Source organism: Conger conger, chromosome 6 (genome assembly GCF_963514075.1).
Source record: "Conger conger chromosome 6, fConCon1.1, whole genome shotgun sequence".
In the NCBI taxonomy this organism is placed as follows: Eukaryota; Metazoa; Chordata; class Actinopteri; order Anguilliformes; family Congridae; genus Conger; species Conger conger.
The window spans coordinates 37,846,028-37,866,787 of NC_083765.1; the positions used below are offsets into that span (position 1 = coordinate 37,846,028).

General features: G+C 44.5%; 1 protein-coding gene across 1 annotated transcript in view; it reads right to left on the reverse strand.

Moving 5' to 3' along the window:
* The window catches only part of LOC133131546 (multiple epidermal growth factor-like domains protein 11), a 116,136-nt gene that overhangs the window by 42,459 nt on the left and 52,917 nt on the right, over positions 1-20,760 (reverse strand). The gene's annotated exons all lie outside the window — the stretch shown is intronic.

A 20,760-nucleotide genomic window follows, 5' to 3' on the forward strand; every position in this document is an offset into this window, starting at 1 on the left:
TACATCTTTTATTTCTCTAGAAGCATAATCATTTGTATGGCTGGATGTTTGTGACAGAAGTCACAGGTGATTTTCTATTTTTTGGCAGTCCCTTTAATTTCATGTTTCTTTTCTGGAGGATAACTAATCAAAACAAACACACGCTCTTTCCGCGATGGACAAAAGCGATTAAAAGCAGCATATCATTGGATTTAGTCCACTCACATTTCTTACTCGTAGCAACAATGATTTTTTAAAACTTCAGTTACTGTCACTACGGTTGAGCACGTTATTTCAGTCACTTCCAATTGCTTTGCATGAAATCTTCGTTAATTTAATACATTGTTTTATTAGAGGCGGAGTAAGTTTCACGCATCTCGTTAATTGTGCGAACTTTAGTAAATTCAACGGAATACATAATCAGCCACACTTATAATATCTCCAACATGTGATGACTCGCCGAGATCACATGCATATTACGGTTCCAGCCCCGTGCGCCAGTTTGATACATACAACGCATGTTTCCCGAAAATCGTCGCAAAACGCTTAGTGCATCTGGCCCATAGACTTTTAGTTTAACAAGCAACGGATGTTGTCGCTGTCATCATTGTGCCCATCGCTGAGACATAAATTGCCCTGAACTTGGACCCCATCACTGGCTCATCTGTCATGACAAATTTATTATAGAACGTTATAGAACTCTATAAAGCTAAGCGACATCAACGTGTCATCAACTAGTTTCCATGTCTTCAGCTCGCAAACGACTCCACTTTGGCGATGCGTTCCTATCATTTATGTGTTTATACATTTTAAATAGTGACAAAGTTCAAAATCAAAGTCAAGCAAAAATGGAATGTTGGTGACAATAAAGCGATTTCCATCAGCCGATCATGCATCGCCTAACCGGCCTTACAACTTGCAACCTTCAGGTTCAGAAAGTATAGAAAATAAACAGTTCTGCCACGTCTTTTTTTCACCCCTCACTCAGCCAGCTGATTTCACTAATTAGTTAAATCACTTGGCTGAAGAATTGTGCTAATTAGCAAATCCAGGAGATTGGAGCAAAACATTGGACTTGTTACTGTAATGCAACTCGACAGTTTTTCCTTTTCAGTAAAAAACAAACACAAAACACAAAAAACTGATTAAAAGGGACTCTTTCAGAATTGATCTGACACTGAGCATTTACAAGTGCATTTAGACATCAATAGGTTTGGGATTGAATTTGAGAAATACAGGGCAGTTGTTATACTGGGGGGAACAGAGGAACCAAAAGCAGACACAGGGGTGTGGAAAATGGCAAGTTTACTAGCAGGTGAAGGGGCAGACAGAGCGGAGTCAAAAAACAAGCCAAGGTCAAAACCAGGGGGTCAGTCCAAAAAGGCAGAGGTACAAATATCCAGGGAAGAGTCCAGGGAAGCAGGCAGGGGTCAAAACCAGAAATCCAATGGGCAAGGGCAAGGGCAAGGGCAAGGGCAAGGGCAAGGGCAAGGAAACAAGGAGGCTAGAACTGGGGGAAGGAATCAAGGGCTCAGGACAAGAAAACAGGACAAGACGAACTAGCAGCGTGCAACTGAGAAGGACAGGTATAAATACACAGTAGAATGAGACAAACTAGGCGGGGCATGGGAGTGAGGGCGGTCTAACAAATAAACATCAGGTGAGACACATGAAAGGGTAATAGGACAATAACAAGGGGGAAACAAAAACGCAGACTGGATTCACAAGGACACACATGTAATACAAACAGCTCTTGACTAGGGAGTAGACAATTTGCAGAGAATCAGGAGATACAGAGAGACAGGTGCGAATACTTCACTGAAACTAAGCAAGTAATCAGTGATAGAATAGGGAGGCGGAGTTACTGGAGATGCGTTAGTAAGTTAGTAAAGTGATTTAAATTACACATACCCAAAACTAGTGAATGTTAGTTTGTTAGTTTCACAAACATATTAGTGTGTTAGTATAATTAGTCCTCCGAGGAATCGCCACCTTAACGTGGTGGAGGGGTTTGTGTGTCCCGGTGATCCTGGGAGCTAGGTTGTCGGGGGCACTGTTAGCCCCCAGTAGGGTCTCCCAAGGCAAATTGGTCCCGGGGGGGGGGCCGGACTAAGAGCGATTCAAAGACTCCCATGATACGGCCACACAACGACCCAGTTACCTCGCCCGGAAAAGGGAAACCGGGGCCCCCTGCTGGAGCCAGACCCGGGAGGGGAGCTCGTCGGCGAGCATCTGGTGGCCGGGCCTTATCCCACGGGGCCCGGCCGGCCACATCCCGAACTGGTCACGTGGGCTCACCACCTGCAGGGGTCGGCATCGGAGTCGGGTGCTTTGCCCAACGGGCAGTAGGCAAAGGCGGGGATCCGGGCGTGCTGATCCTCGGCGTCGCAGACTGGTTCTGGGGACGTGGAACGTCACCTCTCTGGTGGGGAAGGAACCAGAGCTAGTGCGGGAGGCGGAGCGGTACCAACTAGATATAGTTGGGCTCACCTCCACGCACAGTACTGGTTCCGGAACCAAACTCCTGGAGAGGGGCTGGACTCTGTTCTTTTCTGGAGTTGCTCAAGGTGAGAGGTGCCGGGCGGGTGTGGGGATACTCACAAGCCACCGGCTGAGCGCCACTGTGTTGGAGTTCCACCCGGGGAACGAGAGGGTCACCTCTCTGCGACTACGTGTCGCTGGGGGGAAAGTTCTGACTGTCATTTGTGCTTATGCACCAAACGGAAGTTCAGAGTATCCGGCCTGCTTGGAGTCACTGGGCGGCATCCTGGAAAGGGTGCCACCCGGAGACTCCATAGTTCTGCTGGGCGACTTCAACGCTCACGTGGGCAATGACGGAGAAACCTAGAGGGGGGTGATTGGGAGGAACGGCCTGCCTGATCTGAACCAAAGTGGTGTTTTGTTATTGGACTTCTGTGCTGGTCATGGATTGTCGATAACAAACACCATGTTCGAGCATAGGGTAGCTCATAAGTGTACTTGGTACCAGAGCACCTTAGGCCAAAGATCGATGATCGACTTTGTGGTCGTATCGTCAGACCTGCGGCCGTATGTCTTGGACACTCGGGTGAAGAGAGGAGCAGAGCTGTTAACTGATCACCACCTGGTGGTGAGTTGGATCAAGTGGCCGGGGAGGCTGCCGGACAGACCCGGTAAACCCAAACGTGTAGTGAGGGTGAACTGGAAACGTCTGGCGGAGGCCCCTGTTCGCGAGGTCTTCAACTCCCACCTCCGGAAGAACTTCTCACGCATCTCGGGGGAAGCTGGGGACATGGAGTCCGAGTGGGCCATGTTCAAAGCCTCCATTGCAGAGGCGGCAAGCAGGAGCTGTGGCCAGAAGGTCATCGGTGCCTGTCGGGGCGGCAACCCAAGAACCCGCTGGTGGACACCAGCGGTGAGGGAGGCCGTCAAGCTGAAGAAGGAGGCCTTTCGGGCTTGGCTGGCCCGGGGGTCCCCTGAAGCAGCAGACAGGTACCGGGTGGCCAGAAGGGCTGCGGCTTCGGCAGTCGCTGAAGCAAAAACCCGGGTATAGGAGGAGTTCGGGGAGGCTATGGAGAAGGAGTTTCGGTTGGCCTCGAGGAAGTTCTGGCAAACCATCAGACGACTCAGAAAGGGAAAGCAGGGCTTGTCTCAGGCTGTTTTCAGCAGGGGAGGAGAACTGCTGACCCGGACTGGGGATATTGTCGGGCGGTGGAAAGAGCACTTCGAGGAGCTCCTGAACCCGAACAACACGTCCTCTGTGGAAGAGGCAGAGCCCAAAGACTCGGGGGAATCTGCACCTATATCCCTGGCGGAAGTTCCTGAGGTAGTCAAAAAGCTCCTCAGTGGCAAGTCGCCGGGTGTAGATGAGATTCGCCTTGAGATGCTGAAGGCTCTGGACATTGTTGGGCTGTCTTGGCTGACACGCCTCTTCAGTGTCGCGTGGAGGTCGGGGACAGTACCTGTAGAGTGGCAGACCGGGGTGGTGGGTGTGCTCCAATTACCGGGGTATCACACTCCTCAGCCTCCCTGGGAAAGCTTACTCTAGGGTACTGGAAAGGAGGCTCCGACCAACGGTCGAACCTCGGATTCAGGAGGAGCAATGTGGCTTCCGTCCTGGCCGTGGAACAGTGGACCAGCTCTTTACCTTGGCAGGGTTGTTGGCGGGGTCATGGGAGTTTGCCCATCCAGTCCACATGTGCTTTGTGGACTTGGAGAAGGCTTTCGACCGTGTCCCCCGGGGAACCCTGTGGGGTGTACTGCGGGAGTATGGGGTACCGGGGCCATTGTTACGAGCCATCAGGTCCCTGTATAACCAAAGTGAGAGCTGTGTCCGCATTCTCGGCACAAAGTCAAGCACGTTTCCTGTGGGTGTTGGACTCCGCCAAGGTTGCCCCTTGTCACCGGTCCTGTTTGTGGTATTCATGGACAGGATCTCAAGGCGCAGCCGAGGTGAGGAGAGTGTCCGGCTTGGTGACCTCAGAATCGCATCTCTGCATTTTGCGGATGATGTGGTTCTGCTGGCTTCATCGGACCGTGACCTTCAGCACGCACTGGAGTGGTTTGCAGCCGAGTGTGAAGCGGCCGGGATGAGAGTCAGCACCTCCAAGTCCGAGGCCATGGTTCTCTGCCGGAAAACGGTGGATTGCTCCCTCCGGGTTGGGAACGAGTCTTTGCCCCAAGTGAAGGAGTTCAAGTATCTCGGGGTCTTGTTCACGAGTGAGGGTAGAAGGGAGCGTGAGATCGACAGGCGGATCGGTGCAGCGTCAGCAGTAATGCGGGCGTTGCACCGGACCGTTGTGGTGAAGAGGGAGCTGAGCCGGAAGGCAAAGCTCTCGATTTACTGGTCGATCTACGTCCCAACCCTCACCTATGGTCACGAGCTTTGGGTAGTGACCGAACGAACGAGATCGCGTATACAGGCGGCCGAAATGAGCTTCCTCCGTAGGGTGGCCGGGCTCAGCCTTAGAGATAGGGTGAGGAGCTCGGACATCCGGAGGGAGCTCGGAGTAGAGCCGCTGCTCCTTCGCGTCGAAAGGAGCCAATTGAGGTGGTTCGGGCATCTGATAGGATGTCTCCCGGGCGCCTCCCTTTGGAGGTTTTCCGGGCTCGTCCAACTGGGCGGAGACCCCGAGGGAGACCCAGAGCCCGCTGGAGAGATTATATATCTCTCCTGGCCAGGGAACGCCTCGGGATCCCCCAGGAGGAGCTAGAATGCGTTGCTGGGGAGAGGGACCGTAAACACCCGAATAGTGGGGCACACAGACAGGGGAGTGACTGGGCTAGTAAACATTCAGACTCAGACATTACATTACATTACATTACATTATTGGCATTTGGCAGACGCTCTTATCCAGAGCGACGTACAACAAAGTGCATACCCATAACCAGGGATAAGTTCGCTGAAAGACCCTAGAGGTAAGTACAATTTCAACTGCTACCTGTACAACAAAGATAAGGACAAGGGCCTTTTTTTTTTTTTTTTTTTTGAACAAACAAACAAACAAACAAACAGAGCAAAAGTTAACTATCCAAACACTGCTTACCTAGCCAACTAAAAATACCGATACACAAAGCAAGTCACAGAGACATCACAGGGGAAGACGAGTGCAAAGACTAATGAATATAAACAGAACACCAGACATGAAATATGAAAAATAATAAATTACAAGAATAATGATAATAAACAATGAAACTAACAGAGGACAGAACACAGGAACATAACAGCAGTTCAGCCAAATGAGGAGCTACTGCTATACTACAGGTACTAAAAAGGGTTCTGAAATGGTGTTTGATTCCATAGGGGAACCTGTTTCAGTTTTTCATGGAACCCTCTATTATAGGTGTGAAGTGTGAAAACTCCCATACAAAGAACCATTTTGGCCAACAAAGAACCGTTTAATTAGATAGACCCTTTAACCCAACATTGGAACCATTTTTAGAGTGTATTGGTGAAAATAGCAGTGTGATGATGTGTTTGTGAGACATGCTTTGCATTTAGGGTTATATTTCAGATTGGTTAACAGCCACTTCAGCCACTGAATGAGGCTAAAATGACCTATAACAGCATATAAAAGGAAGACGTATACCAGTGATCCTCACTCCTGATCCTGGACAGCCACAGGGTGTGCTGGCTTATGTTGTTACTCAGCACTTAATTGATAAATTAAAACAATTCATTGCACAAATAATCCACCTCACCTGGTTTCTTGGGTCTGAATTGGTTGCTGATATTAAGGCGAAAACAAAAGCCATCGCACCCTGCGGCTCTCCAGGACCAGGAGTGAGGACCACTGATGCATAGAGAGGAAAAGTACTGTTCATAAGCCAGTGAGGATAATGTGTGTCGGGACATTCAGGGTGAGCAGAGAAGACACTATCTGTATATGCATCTGTATTCAGAAGGGAAATTGTGTAAATGAGAGAGAATGAAACTTTTCTCGCCTAATATACATTGGCATTGCAATTGTTGTGCACAAAACTCATGACATAACACTGACATATCATTAATCATGAAGCATTGCAACACATAATTTCCTTTTAAAGGCGTATTTTAAAAACAATACAAATGCAGATGTTCAAAAAGATTAGCCATACTACTATGTGTGTGTGTGTGTGTGTGTGTGTGTGTGTGTGTGTGTGTGTGTGTGCGCGCGCAGTAGAACCTCATTCATCAGAGATACACACCTACCAGGAATGGAGGTTGTTTAACACACTGAAAGAGTAAATAAATTACATAGTTTTAATTTGAATAATTTATTGGAAATATTACTTGCATTACTTGATCCTTAAAAAAACAGACTCTGGTTTTTTGTGATTCATTTCATTTTATAAGGATAATAATCAAACAAGCTATAAACAGAATCCCATAAGCGCATTACTTTTTTCCATGCTGGATTTCGAAAAGAAGCAACATAATAAGACATAGCATAATAATAAGCTGTCTCTAGTTGAGAACTGCAAAAAATGCTCCCCTTCTCAAAAAAAACACTAAAAATTGTTAGCTTAATTAATGTCATAAAGGATTTTGCCTATGGCTGTCAATTACAGAGAAACTGAAAGCTATTAACTAAGAAAAGCGATAGAAGGATACATGTGAGGTCAAAGCAAACTGGAAATGCTGTGCCATAAAATATCTGGTGTTGGCGTAGGGGCATTGAAAGGTGAGGGTATGAATTTGGGGGCACTGAAAGGCAGACCTGGGTGAAATATGTAATTGTTTTGGATTAAAATGCTTTTCAACACTTTTCACTTTAACTTGTCTGGTATACTGGAACCTACTAAACACTCTCAAAAGTGCAAACCCTGCCTTCTGGTCCTCCTGGTTGGCTCAATTGCACCAGGCAAGATCCGTTGAAAGGTGAGGGCATCAGTTTGTGGGCATTTAAAGGTGAGGGCATAGGTTTGGGGGCATTTAAAGGTGAGGGCATTGGTTTGCAGGCATTTAAAGGTGAGGTTAAATCAGTTTTTGGCACCGGAAGGCAAGCAGCAGTCTGTGGGTGCCAAAGTGGCTGCTGACAACCCAGGTGAATTTGAACAGCTTCCAGCTCTGTTACTCCATAAGATAATGGGTCATGTGTTGAGAAATTAAAATTATGTGTTTCATTGTGCGCAATAAATATAGTTTTATTTTCATAATGCTGCTCCTTTGGGATCTGGGTGAGATATGTATTTGTTTTGGATTCAAGTTTTCTGTGCTCAATTGATCTAACCTAGTGCAATTGAAACAACCAAGAGGACCAGAAGGCAGATTTTGCACTTCTTGAGTATTTCATAGGTTTCAGTACTCAAGGCAAGCTCGGTAAAGCTTTTGAATGCAAAACAATTGTGTTTGACCCAGGTCTGTTTGGAATGAGCTGATTTTAGATTAACTCAGCATGCTGTTACAGAGTGAGACATATATTTCTGTTTTTTAGAAAGCGTAGCATGATTCCATACAATGCTTACTTTTTGCTCACTGCACTGCAAGTTGTTTTCTGTAGTACCATGGGAATCCAATGACTTAACCCACAAATGACAAAATGGAAATCTTCTGAAAAACCATTGACCGACTTTGGGAAGAAGAAATATCCATACACAATGCATTATTGGGTATTTGGGTTGGATGAATCCCTACTAGGCAGACATGCTTCACTTGTCAATCAATCACGTAATAAACAGGTTGTCAAACCGTTCTTCTCAATGGACAGAGGGAATTTAAAATAAACCAAAAAAAAAGGAATATTCCCTACTGAGCCAGGATGACGTACTGGCAACACTCCCTGCAGTGCCAAACTCAATACCCCATGTGGTGCACCTACTGCCCCCACCCCCCGTCTCTGTCGTCTTATCCTCCAAACTCTCAACTCGAGGGGCTCTAAGTGATAGAAATTTAGTTTAAAGTGAAACTTATTTCTCGTCAGTCGCTAAGCACCACGCTCGCTGATACAGGCACTGCGTGCTGGAACAAAGCCTCCTGGAATCATGTGTTCCATACGTGGGGTCGTAACAAACAGGATGTTCAGTAAAGTCTCCTGGCTTTGCGGTAGCTAGGGAGCCACCAGAACCCAGGATTAGCATGATGCTAGGATGAGTTCTCAGAAAGAACGTTCATCGCTGGAAGGTCTTAGAACGTGAAGGGAGCATGTGATTAATCTCTCAAATGCGAGCGAGTGAGTGAGAGAGTGAGTGAGCGAGCAAGTGTATGAATGTGAGAATGAGTGTGTGAGTGTGTGAGTGAGTGACTGTGTGAGCGAGTGAGTGAGTGTGTGAATGTGTGACTGTGAGCGAGTGAGTGAGTGAGTGTGTGAGTGAGTGTGTGACTGTGTGAACGACTGTGTGAAAGAGTGATTGTATGAGTGAGTCTAAGTGTGGGTCAGAGTCAGTGAGTGAATGAGTAAGGAATGATTCAATCAGTGAATGTGTGAAGGGAGCATGTCATTCATCTCTCAAATGCGAGCGAGTGAGCAAGTGAGTGAGTGAGTGAGTGAGTGAGTGAGTGAGTGAGTGAGTGATTGTGAGTGAGTCTGTAAGTGTGAGTTACAGTGAGTAAGTGGGTGATGTTCAGTGAGTGAATGAGTAAGGAGTGATTCAGTGAGTGAATGAGTAAGGAATGATTCAGTGAGTGAATGAGTAAGGATTGATTCAGTGAGTGAATGAGTAAGGAGTGATTCAGTGAGTGAATGAGTAAGGATTGATTCAGTGAGTGAATGAGTAAGGAGTGATTCAGTGAGTGAATGAGTAAGGAGTGATCCAGTGAGTGAATGAGTAAGGAGTGATTCAGTGAGTGAATGAGTAAGGAATGATTCAGTGAGTGAATGAGTAAGGATTGATTCAGTGAGTGAATGAGTAAGGAGTGATTCAGTGAGTGAATGAGTAAGGATTGATTCAGTGAGTGAATGAGTAAGGAGTGATTCAGTGAGTGAATGAGTAAGGAGTGATCCAGTGAGTGAATGAGTAAGGAGTGATTCAGTGAGTGAAGGAGTAAGGAGTGATTCAGTGAGTGAATGAGTAAGGAATGATTCAGTGAGTGAATGAGTAAAGAGTGATTCAGTGAGTGAATGCATGAATGAGTGAGTGTGTGAATTAGGCTGCTTCTTCCAGCCATAAATCACCACACGGTGAGGAGCGGGACAGCCAGACACACAGGCTGACAGCCAGGCCCGGATCCTGCAAGCTTGTGGATGCTGGTGAGCGTGTGAGTGAGAGCGTAAAGCTCCTTTAGCATGCAAATGCCTGCCTCAGCACATTCCCAGTAAACCCCATTTGCTACCCCTCTCTCCTCCTCTCTCCTCCATACAAAGGCTCTGAAGCAGCTCAAAGCAGGCTCTCAACGGCACGTCTGTGACGGCACTTTACTGAGGATTAAAGAGTTCAAACGGAACGAGCAACTTCAGCTGCACAGCGCCACCAGAAACCGCTGCAGTACAGCCATGCAACTGCGCAGGAGAACTTACTTTACCAAAACACTCTAACAGCTTTGTTTATCACTTCAGAAAAACCACCTTGAAAAAGACACTTAACTGTCTAGGGATAACACAAAAATAACATATAAAAGAACCTATAACAGGTTCTGAAACTCATTCCTGGTGGGGCCCGTGTTTTCTCCCCAGTCACAACTGCAACCCTGAATTGTAACAAGCTGTTGTGGCCACACTATAACAGAAATGGTTTTCATGAATAAATGTCCCATATATTTATGCCCCAGGACTGTTAATCGGTTAGACTGAGTTTGAGAGACCCTTACAGAGAGAGTGAAACTACCACCGGCAGGGAAAATCAGCAATAAGCCAGTCGCAAAGGGAAAGTTGAATGTGGCGTGCATGAGGCACTGGATCTCACAGAATCCCAAAGCACCTGGAAGCTTCCGCTGCAATCCACTTTCGATGTGGCTGTTTCTCCGAGAAAGATGAAGGGCAGGGAGCTAAGGGATGGGCCGCGTGCAGTCAGGGAGCCAGAAGGAGGGGAGGGGGGGGCTTTTTGGTTCGGTGTCCTGGGGCGTAATCCGATAGGATGGAAACAAAACTTATCTCCGCGAAGGTCACTGCCCGCCAAGCAGAGAAAAAACAGGCACAGCACAAGACTGAGAGAACCATCAAGTCCCTCCTTACCTGGGCTTCAAAGCATCTGTAATGGGATTTGCACTGAGACAAACATGCACAAGACAAACATGCACAACTGAGAACTATTTATCACAAGAAAAACACATGCTCAAAAAACGTGCATTTCCAAATTTTTGCCAAGCCAACGATATATATTGCATTGCTGAGCATGCCACACTTTACCAGAAAGCAAGGACATGGAAATCATTTTTAGACTTTATTACACTTTATTTTGTCCACAATACTTTGTTATGTACTTAATCTCGGTATTTCAGCTGTGTATATTTTTACGTGTAATGCATGGCAAATATACAAACTTAAAAATAAACACGCTGTGGGTCAGGACCTGCTAAAACTTAGCAGGGAATCTTCAAATAGACTTCTCCTTCGTGAAACTAAGGGCAACACTGAATATAATGCACAATTTAATGGATGGAGTAGTGTAGTCAACAACATTTCGATATCACTAGGTCTCTGTCAGACTTTGTGCAAATAAATTGTTTATTATATAAAGTGTTACCCTGAGACTCAATTTAAATTCCACCTCTGAACATGTTTTAAGAAAGGCTATATTTTCAGAAAGGTTGGCATCATAGAAAGAAAACTTATCTGCTAATTAATCAATATTTGACTAAAGAAGAAAAAGGTCATTCTATTTGGTATACAAGTACAAAATACAAATACAAATACAAAAGTATACAAGTAAATACGTATATCAAGTACAGTATACTTTTAAAAAATATTTCTGTTTATCATGCCTTAAATGGAAGTTCAAGTTTACTTGCTGCAAAAATGGTGAAATTGGTAAAGTCATTAATGGTTTAAAAGGGTATTGGACTGGAAAAGTATGGGGCCCACTAGCTGAGATCAACAGAGCAGTGTTCAGAAACAGAGACTACATGCAGTGTGTGTCTTGGCAGACCATATTCAGCAGAAATGATTGGATGGTGGGCTTAGCTAAGAGTCCTGGATGGATGTTTTGCTGGCTTATCAGGACAACGGAGGAAAACGGAGGAGGAAAACAATCAAGTAGTTCTGTTATCCACAAACATACCTGACCTCTGACCTGGTCAGGACTTCAGGTAAAGGTGTAAATGGTGTGGCAAAATTAAAAAGTCTATGAAAATTATCTGAAAAAGGTTTTTACGGATGCTCTACAGAAGGGGGGAACATTCTCCACATCTTCTTTGGAGAGATGCATTATATTTTCTCATTTACACGCACAAGAGGGTCCATGGCCAGAAATAGAGTCTGGATTAGATACCATGGGCTCATCCACATCCAGAAACAACGCCATACAAGAATGAGCCACACATCAGTCCAACAACACTAATTTAACTGCATTGTTCTACTGTACTGTAGTCCTCAACAGTCACTGAAAGGAGCCAACCTGTGCCTGGCTGTCCTGTGATGGCCCCTGTCCTCTGGCTGAAAGTAGGGGAAGAACCTCTACAGGAGAGGCCAGAGGAGGGTGACAGGGCCCCAGGTGACAGCACTCCTCTGTGCCAAAGCATGTCCCTGCTGCACATCCAATCACTCTTTGGGGAGGATGCTCCCTTCTGCGGTTTTTAATGTCGCAAATAAATCAAACATTTAATTGCACACGGCCAGGTGGGGAGGGTTGCGAATCAATTTTCTGAACATTACTATAGCTCGGCTGCCATAAATGATGATTCAATCACTCATAAGGTCTTCAATTAAGACAGGACAGGAAGTCATTGTGTGGGCCAACCTAAGGGAGCCGGGAACCTGGAAACCACAAATTCCGCAAAGGGGCCATAACTCCATCCGGCTCTGTGGTTGTGAATTTCTCCGGCTCCTCCAGGTTTCTTAATGGTCTCTCATTACCTGCCATCGCGGCTTCAAACCGCCATCAGATCAAGGCCCGGGCGGTCGGTTCATATGCCAATTTCCGTGTCCCATAGACCTTATCAGAAAAACAAACACGGCTCCGGTGTGCTCGAGGTTACAGACGGGGCAGCAGACACCAGCAAAATGAGCCTGCATTCACTGCAGAGATACCTGCTACAGGACTGGATTGCTCTAAAGCTCCCTTACCTCAATAATCAATAGACTTCACCAGAGAGAGAGATGGAGAAAGAGTGAGGGAGAGAAGGTTACAAGAAGCTAGAGTAAGCAGAAAAGAGAAAGAAGAGAAGGGGAAAGCTCAAAAAGATTAAGAAAAAGACTCAAAATGGAGGGGAGGGGGTAGTCCTTCACCTGCTGTCACAGGTAGACTCTTGAGGGGGCGGTAGCCGCGAAATTCAGGATGAATGAACCTGAACCTGGCGCTGCAGGTTACATCGATTTTTACGCCTTTGAAGGAAGAGGTACAATGCAGGAATACACCAGAGGGTACATCAGTCAAAGTACATGATATTCTGAAGGAATGTTTAATTAGAAAACACTAGATTTGGTCTTCTGTGTGTCATTTGGCAAGAAGCTTTTACTTTGTCAACCTCAAAAAAGCCGGACAAAATTGCATAAATATAATGAAACGCAATCTCAGACAACCGTTTCAGCCAATGAGAATATAAATACCCCTGCCTTTTCACTAGAGCCGGCTGTTTTCACAGGACCGTACTCTAACTGAATGTAAATGAAAAGAAGTTGGGTTTCTACAATGGTCTTTTACGTGAGTGATCGTTACATTATTCTGTAAACCAGCCTGATAAATGCCTCTGGCCTCATTAAACCAGCCGTTGTAAAGGCCTGTCGATTCTGAACACATGAAGGTCTTCCTCAGGGGGGGCAGCGGGGGGCCAGGGGGGGCGGGCAACTGACAGTTATTACAAGCTTATTTATTAGCACATTGACTACTGCCCACAGTCGCTACAAGAGAACCTTCTGGAAGTATCGTTTGGAAGCTGATGGATGTTTTTCTAAATATACAGTAGGGGGTAGAAAAAACATGCCAATGCTAATAATTGTGAATTCTTGCTGAGTTGTGGAAAAAAAAAGAAAAAAGAGAGAGGCAGGAAGAAGCATGCGCCGTGGTAACCGCTGCCACTGCTGGGAGCGTCGTTTGTCTTGTTCCCGGTCCCCCACCCCCTCCTTCTAGGCGGGCCAGCAAGCGGTTGCACTGCAAGACCGGGCTCCAAAAAACACCACTGGGACTAGAGACTAGAGATACAGAACTGTTATCGGGTCAGTTTTGTCTTTCATTTCTGCACCTCAAAGCCATGAGGCAGAAAAGCAGAACTGATCTTGGGTCATTTTTTGTATAACTTCTGCCCTCTGTAGCCATGAGGCAAGAAAGCAGAACTGGTCTTGGGTCAGTTTTGTCTCTCTAATTTCTGTACCTCATAGGGCCTGTCTCTCATTTGTCCTTTCATGGCACTTTTGATTTTGCATTACAATCTATTATTCTCATCGGTTCCCCATTGACAACAGATTAGCACAATCCCTTGACAAATGACACAATAGTGGCTCATTGTGACCTGCATGAAAACAATTATTATTTGACATGGAGAGGAAGGAAAGTATACATAAACAGAATGGCAAATAAAAATAGTAATTGAGCGACTGAGTGCATCAGTATCTGCCCAGTACTCTGCACACAGAGGAATTACAAATATTCGGCGCAGTATGCAATTTACCCATACACACATACAGTACAACAGCAGCAACAATAGATTGACATTTACAACAAAAAAACGTATATTACAGTCTTGTTGATGCATTTTAAAGTTCAAACATTCTACTAGAAAAACTGTATGTGCATTTCTCAATAAGCATGTTATCAGTGGCAGGGCTATCCACTCTGAAACCAGCTGAGGCAGAACTACATGATGAAGTTGCTCTCATGGACATAAAGCATTGCTGTGTTCACCAAAGAGCCAACAGATGGCACAGACAATTAAGTTTTGCACATTTTAACTCGTTTTGCAATTACATCAGGTTTGAAAGTAGTCCTTGCTGATTTACCTTGCTGCTGTAAATGACTGTCCATTTGCAGATGGCATCAAGGAATGCCTGTTGGAATTTCTATATTTCAGTCCATTTAGCCTTCAATATGCACGCTGTGGCACTGGTGAGTGGCACTTGGTCAAGTCGACAACTTGTGGGAGTAGTTAAAAAGGCTTTTCAGCATTGGACAATCAGAAAATGCCTCACAATTGTCTGAGAACATAGTAATGGAGCAAGGTTCAGACCTATCAATGAAACTCCCACCTGAGCCATGCAGCTGGCATTCTGCTGTGTCCTACCTTTCCAGGTACCACAAATTATATTACAGATGTATTGTGGCCCTAAAGAAGGACATAACACAGCTCAAGGGGCTGTTGTGTTGTGACGTGTTCAGGGCCACGGCTCACATTAATGGTGGAATGTGGTAAAGGTCCCATTGAAATTATCTGCTGCTTTAAGGGTAGAGAAATTAGAATACATGTAATGGAAATTAAGATTTTAAAAATAATACTAAACACCGGCTCAGCACAAGAACAGCGCAGAAAAAAACTGTAAATAGCCAATGTGGCAAATTGTTCTGAGCATTTACGGACAACATAATATTACAAGCGTAATGCACTCCAAAAGAAACCATGTTTCTTTCAACAAGCTCACAAATTCCTTTAACCCCAAACAAGTCAGCACACTTAACCTGACAAAGCTCATTCTAGACTTAATGGTGTGATTGATAATAACTTTGGTTTCAAACTCATCAATTAAAAATGATTTGCTGAAGAAAACAGCACTGCAGTAACACAAGAGTTCTGGAAAAAAAGATGAGAAAATTATTCCAGATATTGCACATTAAGCAAAAAGATAAAAAGATCTGCTCCAGCCAGCTCCATCAATTGAAAAAGATGCGTCTTCCTATGACCAAGTTTACACTAAGAATCATCCCGTAATGACAGAGAATCCAGTGTCAAAAATGAAAGATTATTACATTAATTCAAATTAATTTAATTAAGTTTAGACCCTTACATTTTAATTTAATTTCAGTTTGTCTGTTTTAATCAATGTCATTTTTTATTAACCTACTCCTGCTGCAAACCATTTTTGATGACAGAACTCCTCGTTTTATGCGAATATGCTGCTTTCCACAGATTAAAAAAATGATATAGCACTATACAAATACACCCCGCTGGATGTCTGCAGTTATAATAACCACAACAAATGCAGCATGTGATTAGATTTAAATTAGGGTTAATCAGATTTCGTTAAAGGGTAACTGACTTATCAACGTGGATGGCTGGGGAGATGTAATGTGATTATTGCCTAATGTGTGTGATCAAAGGAGCCTCTACTGACCTCATGCTGAGCGATAACTGAAACCCAGGTGAGGAAACTGCTTTGGAAAACATGATGACCATACGGCAATGAAACAGAACTGACTCTGGGACAGTCTCATTTCCTTCATTGCCGCTACGCAATGGGACAGACCTGATCCGGAGTCAGCCTGTAGTTGCTGCTCTAGTTGTTAAGCGCTGAAACAAAACCAAGGCATCTGCCTGAAACCTGGGAAACAGGTGCTAGAACATTTCCACTCAACAGACCGGAGAAGAGATGTCAGCTACCTTGTAGTGCCATATTTTATTACTTCAGTGCCGTATCCTTCCATAACACAGAAAAAAAAAACAACCCAGAAGAAACAAAGCCTCTGAGTGTCCAGCTCAGCACAATTGGGATGTTATTAAAGACAGTGGAGGTAGAATGTGGAACAGTCAGTGCTCATTGGCTATGAGCACCATGAATCAAAGGTAAAAAGGTCATTGCTATGACCATGAGACCCTCACCTTTACTTTGCACACTGAAGTACCCTTTAGTCAGTGAAGCCATTCTCTCTTAGCCATGAAAGAACAACTCGATATATTCAGGATAACTGGGAGGAATGCAGGAGTCTTTGCCAAGAGCAAAGCAAAAAAAAAAAAAACAGCAGCTTATTCAACGCACCCTGCAGAGCTTTACCCAAACTGTCTTCATCAGCACATTGTCACACAGTCCACTGCTTCTCTTCATAAATAATTCAACCCCCCCCCCCCCCCCCACCTACCCAAATTGTTCCCAACCCCACCTGAAAAAACCTTTTAAACAAGCGAGAGAACAATTAAACCTGCAAGCAGGGTTGAAGGGGGCCAAGCAGTCCAGCAGGGCTGGGTCGCCATGACACCAATTGTTTTTCCACATCCTCAGGAAGGAGTCCTGAGTCCATATACCAAGTTTGATATCAACACATCAAAGCGTTGCTGAGATATGCCTTCACCTGTTTGGCGGCTTCACTTACCATTTTGATTGGCTGTACTGAACAAACTATTTTGAAAATCAAAACCTTTCTCGGCATTGGAACCTCTCATATCACCAGACAGGAAAAACATTTTTTTAAGCAAACACATCACCAGTTATTAGCCAAAATGAATTTTTGCTTATTGCCCCCCACTGGTGAAATTGGAAAAGTATTGGTGCTTCCTCAAAATGGGGTCCTGAGTCTTGTACCAAACTTGTACCAAGTTTGATTTTGATACATCTAAGCATTGCTGAGTTATGACTTCACTTGATGTTTGCCAATCGTACCTTTTGAAAATCAAGCATTGGGCTCAATACATATGTGCGTAAAAGTACCTCCAACTTTGACCCATGGGTGGCGCTAGATGTGCCAAATTTCTGAACTTTTTATCATAAGGTTCAAGGGGCTGCCATAGACACACAAGAAAAAGATGATGATGATGATGATGATGATGATGAATAATAATAATTTTAAAAAGCTTAGCTGCTTGGCCCCCAGTAACAACTGGCAAATGTTAAGACCCCATTCCCCATGGGGTCTTAACATGATGGAGGTTTGGCAGTTGGGGGTTGAGAAAGGTGCAGAGGTTGAGAAGTGTATGCGCGCGCACACGTGAGGTCACGTTAGCCACAGCGCTAAGACCTGCTGGTGCCCAGAGACAATGTCAGCCCGATTAAACCTAATCGAGCCAAGCTTGGCCTGTAGACATCGATTTCCTATTTTCAATTAATAATTCTAATTAGGATGCTGTAAATTTCGCCGGCGGATGGCAGTGGGTCGATGGAGTTGTGGGGGGCAAGGGAGGTGCGGGTTGGTATTGATTAGAGTTTGGAAGTGGAGTGGGGTGGCGGGGGGGTTCCAGATGTGTGACATCATTAATGTTCTGTTGGGCGAAAGTTGAGGGCAGGAAAGCCTCAGAGTATTATTCTCCCTGTATGTGAAACCTCCCCCAAATCCCTCCCATCCCATCCGCAGTCTAGCAGAACCGGAAAGTACAGCATTTGGCTACTACCCCCGTGAAAGAAGATTGGACTTGCCCCAAATTTCTCGGATTCCAGGGCACCATAGACTGAACCATTCCCCAGGAGAGAAGACCACAGGGGTTGCTAAACTTTGCAAAGTTCTCTTTGCTCATCAAATGCATGCGTGAAGCGCAGGTCAGTGACACAACAGAACTCCCTGTAGCACTAAAGTACACTTACAGACAGACACACATTCATTACATTACATTACATTATTGGCATTCGGCAGACGCTCTTATCCAGAGCGATGTACAGTTGCTTAGACTAAGCAGGAGACAATCCTCCCCTGGAGCAATGCAGGGTTAAGGGCCTTGCTCAAGGGCCTTATTGTGGCTACACCAGGATTAGAACCACCGACCTTGTGTGTCCCAGTCATTTACCTTAACCACTACGCTACAGGCCGCCCCACACACTCATAGACAAAAGCAAATGTATACACACCAACAAAAACCTGTATGCACATAGACACACAAACACAAATGAAAACATACACACATACACTTAGGGAGATGGTGTAGCTCCTGCCAGCACTCTCCTAGCTGCACCCCACCCCTAATCCGGACAAAGGAAAACTTCACAATAATGCTGGAGCATGACAAATGCAAACATGCTTCTAACAGCACCCTCAGTGTGTTTGCAGACCAAGTACACTACCAAGTACACTTCAACCCAGCACTTTCTCAACACTGCCCGGTGGTGTGCCTAGGCCCTGGCTATCGGGCTATAGCCCTGGGTCTCTTTTCAATGCAAATTATTATCCGATGAATTATCAGTACTGAGAATGCGAAACACAATGTTAAAAGCACAAAAAGCTCCAGAATATGAGAGACTGCGTAACTACTCCGCCTTACCCCCCATAGGTGGAGGGTGAACCAAGGCTATGAAATCTAGAAGGGTGGAGGTCTGTTCCACTCCACATCTTTGAGAGTATTTGTATTTAAAACACATTTAAAATGTTAAATATGATTTCCTGCCACATAGAACCACAAATTCCAAACACAGGATCTTGACATTACGACTTTCACCCATACAAAACAACACTCCACACGACAAGATCACCAATTTGACACAGATAATCACTTCATGGTTGCTCACGTTTAAAAAATAATAGTACAATAGTACAAAGTACAATAGCCTCCAAACATGTCAAACATGCGCATAGAATGCAGATATTGCAAATGCTTTCAATGAAATTATCCGTTGTAACCTACTTTCTTTTTTTTTCTGATAATATGCAAAGATTTCTGGTAAACATGGTTGTTGTCACTTGTCAAGTTTTCCTGATGATGCAGAACGATTAAGCTAACCATAGCTAGTTTCAATGTCAGCGACAGGTAGTAGTTAGGAACATAGCAAAGACGAGTGAACTACAGCCAAGCATAAAATGCCTTAAAACACAAAAGTGGATCTCTAGAGAAAACAGAGAAAACAGACAAGCAGAAATTTAGCCAAGTTGTCAAAGATTTTTAAAAAATGAGTGCCCTTCAAATGAGTGAGTTTTTCAAGGGAATTGGCTTTCCATATTTTTCTAATTGGCTGCTGCTACATGCATTTTTCATTATGTGTCCTAGATTCTGCTGGATGTAGATAGACGACTGGATTTCATATTGACTGTGTATTAGCTTTTAAGTGTTTTAAGAAGAGCGAAATTCAAGGTGGTAACAGGCAAGTTCACAATTTAGGCAGACTTGTTACTGGAGCAACAATGTCTGGTTGCAGCTAGTGTCATAACGGAAATGAAAACAATGTTTTTATGCACAAGATGGTTTATATTTGACAGGAGCGTGGGCAAGAACACATATCTTAGTATAGCCAACTAGCTACCATCACTGCCAGAATAATGATGCAAGTGAGTTAAATTAAACTCAAGGACGGTTACTTTTTGCTCTACGTTAATGTTTTAAAGTGCTTATGGCATAATAAATTATTGTTATGCTACGTACATAATTAAATTCACAAATATTTATTGAATAATATTTATTATTTTAATCATTTAAAGTGCATGTGAATGTGCGATTAAAAAAAAGGGTATTTTGTGCTGGGCTAAGCCCCGGGTCTTTGCAATATCAAGACACTACCCATGGATGATCTGTTGTTGTTACTTGATGTTTGGCCTTTTCCCTCTTCAACTATTCCCACAGATGTTCAGCTGGGTTCAGATCTGGTGACTGTGCTGGGAATGCCATCCTAATAAGCTCCCTTTGTTCTCAATAATGCATTCTTGAATAAGTGGAGTATCACAGTTGCATTATTCCTTGATACGTAATGAAAACCACCAGGACTTGGTAGTGTCCTCAACTTCTGGTCCCCATTGTATTTCCCCACAATATACTTTAAAAAACAAGTTATTGCAATACTTGAAAGGGGCAATAACTGTATATTTGCCCATATATTGTGCGGCGTTACAATGTCTTTTCGGATCTTGATAATATATTTTATTTATAAAACGTACACTGCTCCATTCCAGTTCTGTTAAAGGCCCAGAGTTGTACAGCGGGCACGAAAACTGTGATTTTTCTCCATCTGAAGATCGTCAGCTACCCTCATGGGAAGGTAATTGGCGGGTACATTATGCAGATGCGTTTCGCGAGGAAATTACGTTTATGAACCTCAGCAGGAGTCTGTCTCCTCATCAGTGCTATGAATATAAAACACACACTGCCTTTCTTCTCTGAAGAACAGAGTCAAAGGTCAAGCTCACCCTCATCAACCTCACTAACTGACTCGCTGAGGATGAACAGGACCAGTGGCAAAAAACTGCTCTCCACAAATGAAATGTTTTCGTTGCTGAAAATGTGTCTGTTAAAAAGATGTTGAACTCAAACAAACTGGCGTAACATGAATGGTGAGGATTTAATCAAATAAAGTATACACTTGGGTATCTATGAGGCATAAACAGTGAACATATTAATATGGACATTGGTGATTTGAACAGGCCATTCAGCTCACAGTTTTTCCTAGCCAGGTACGTAGG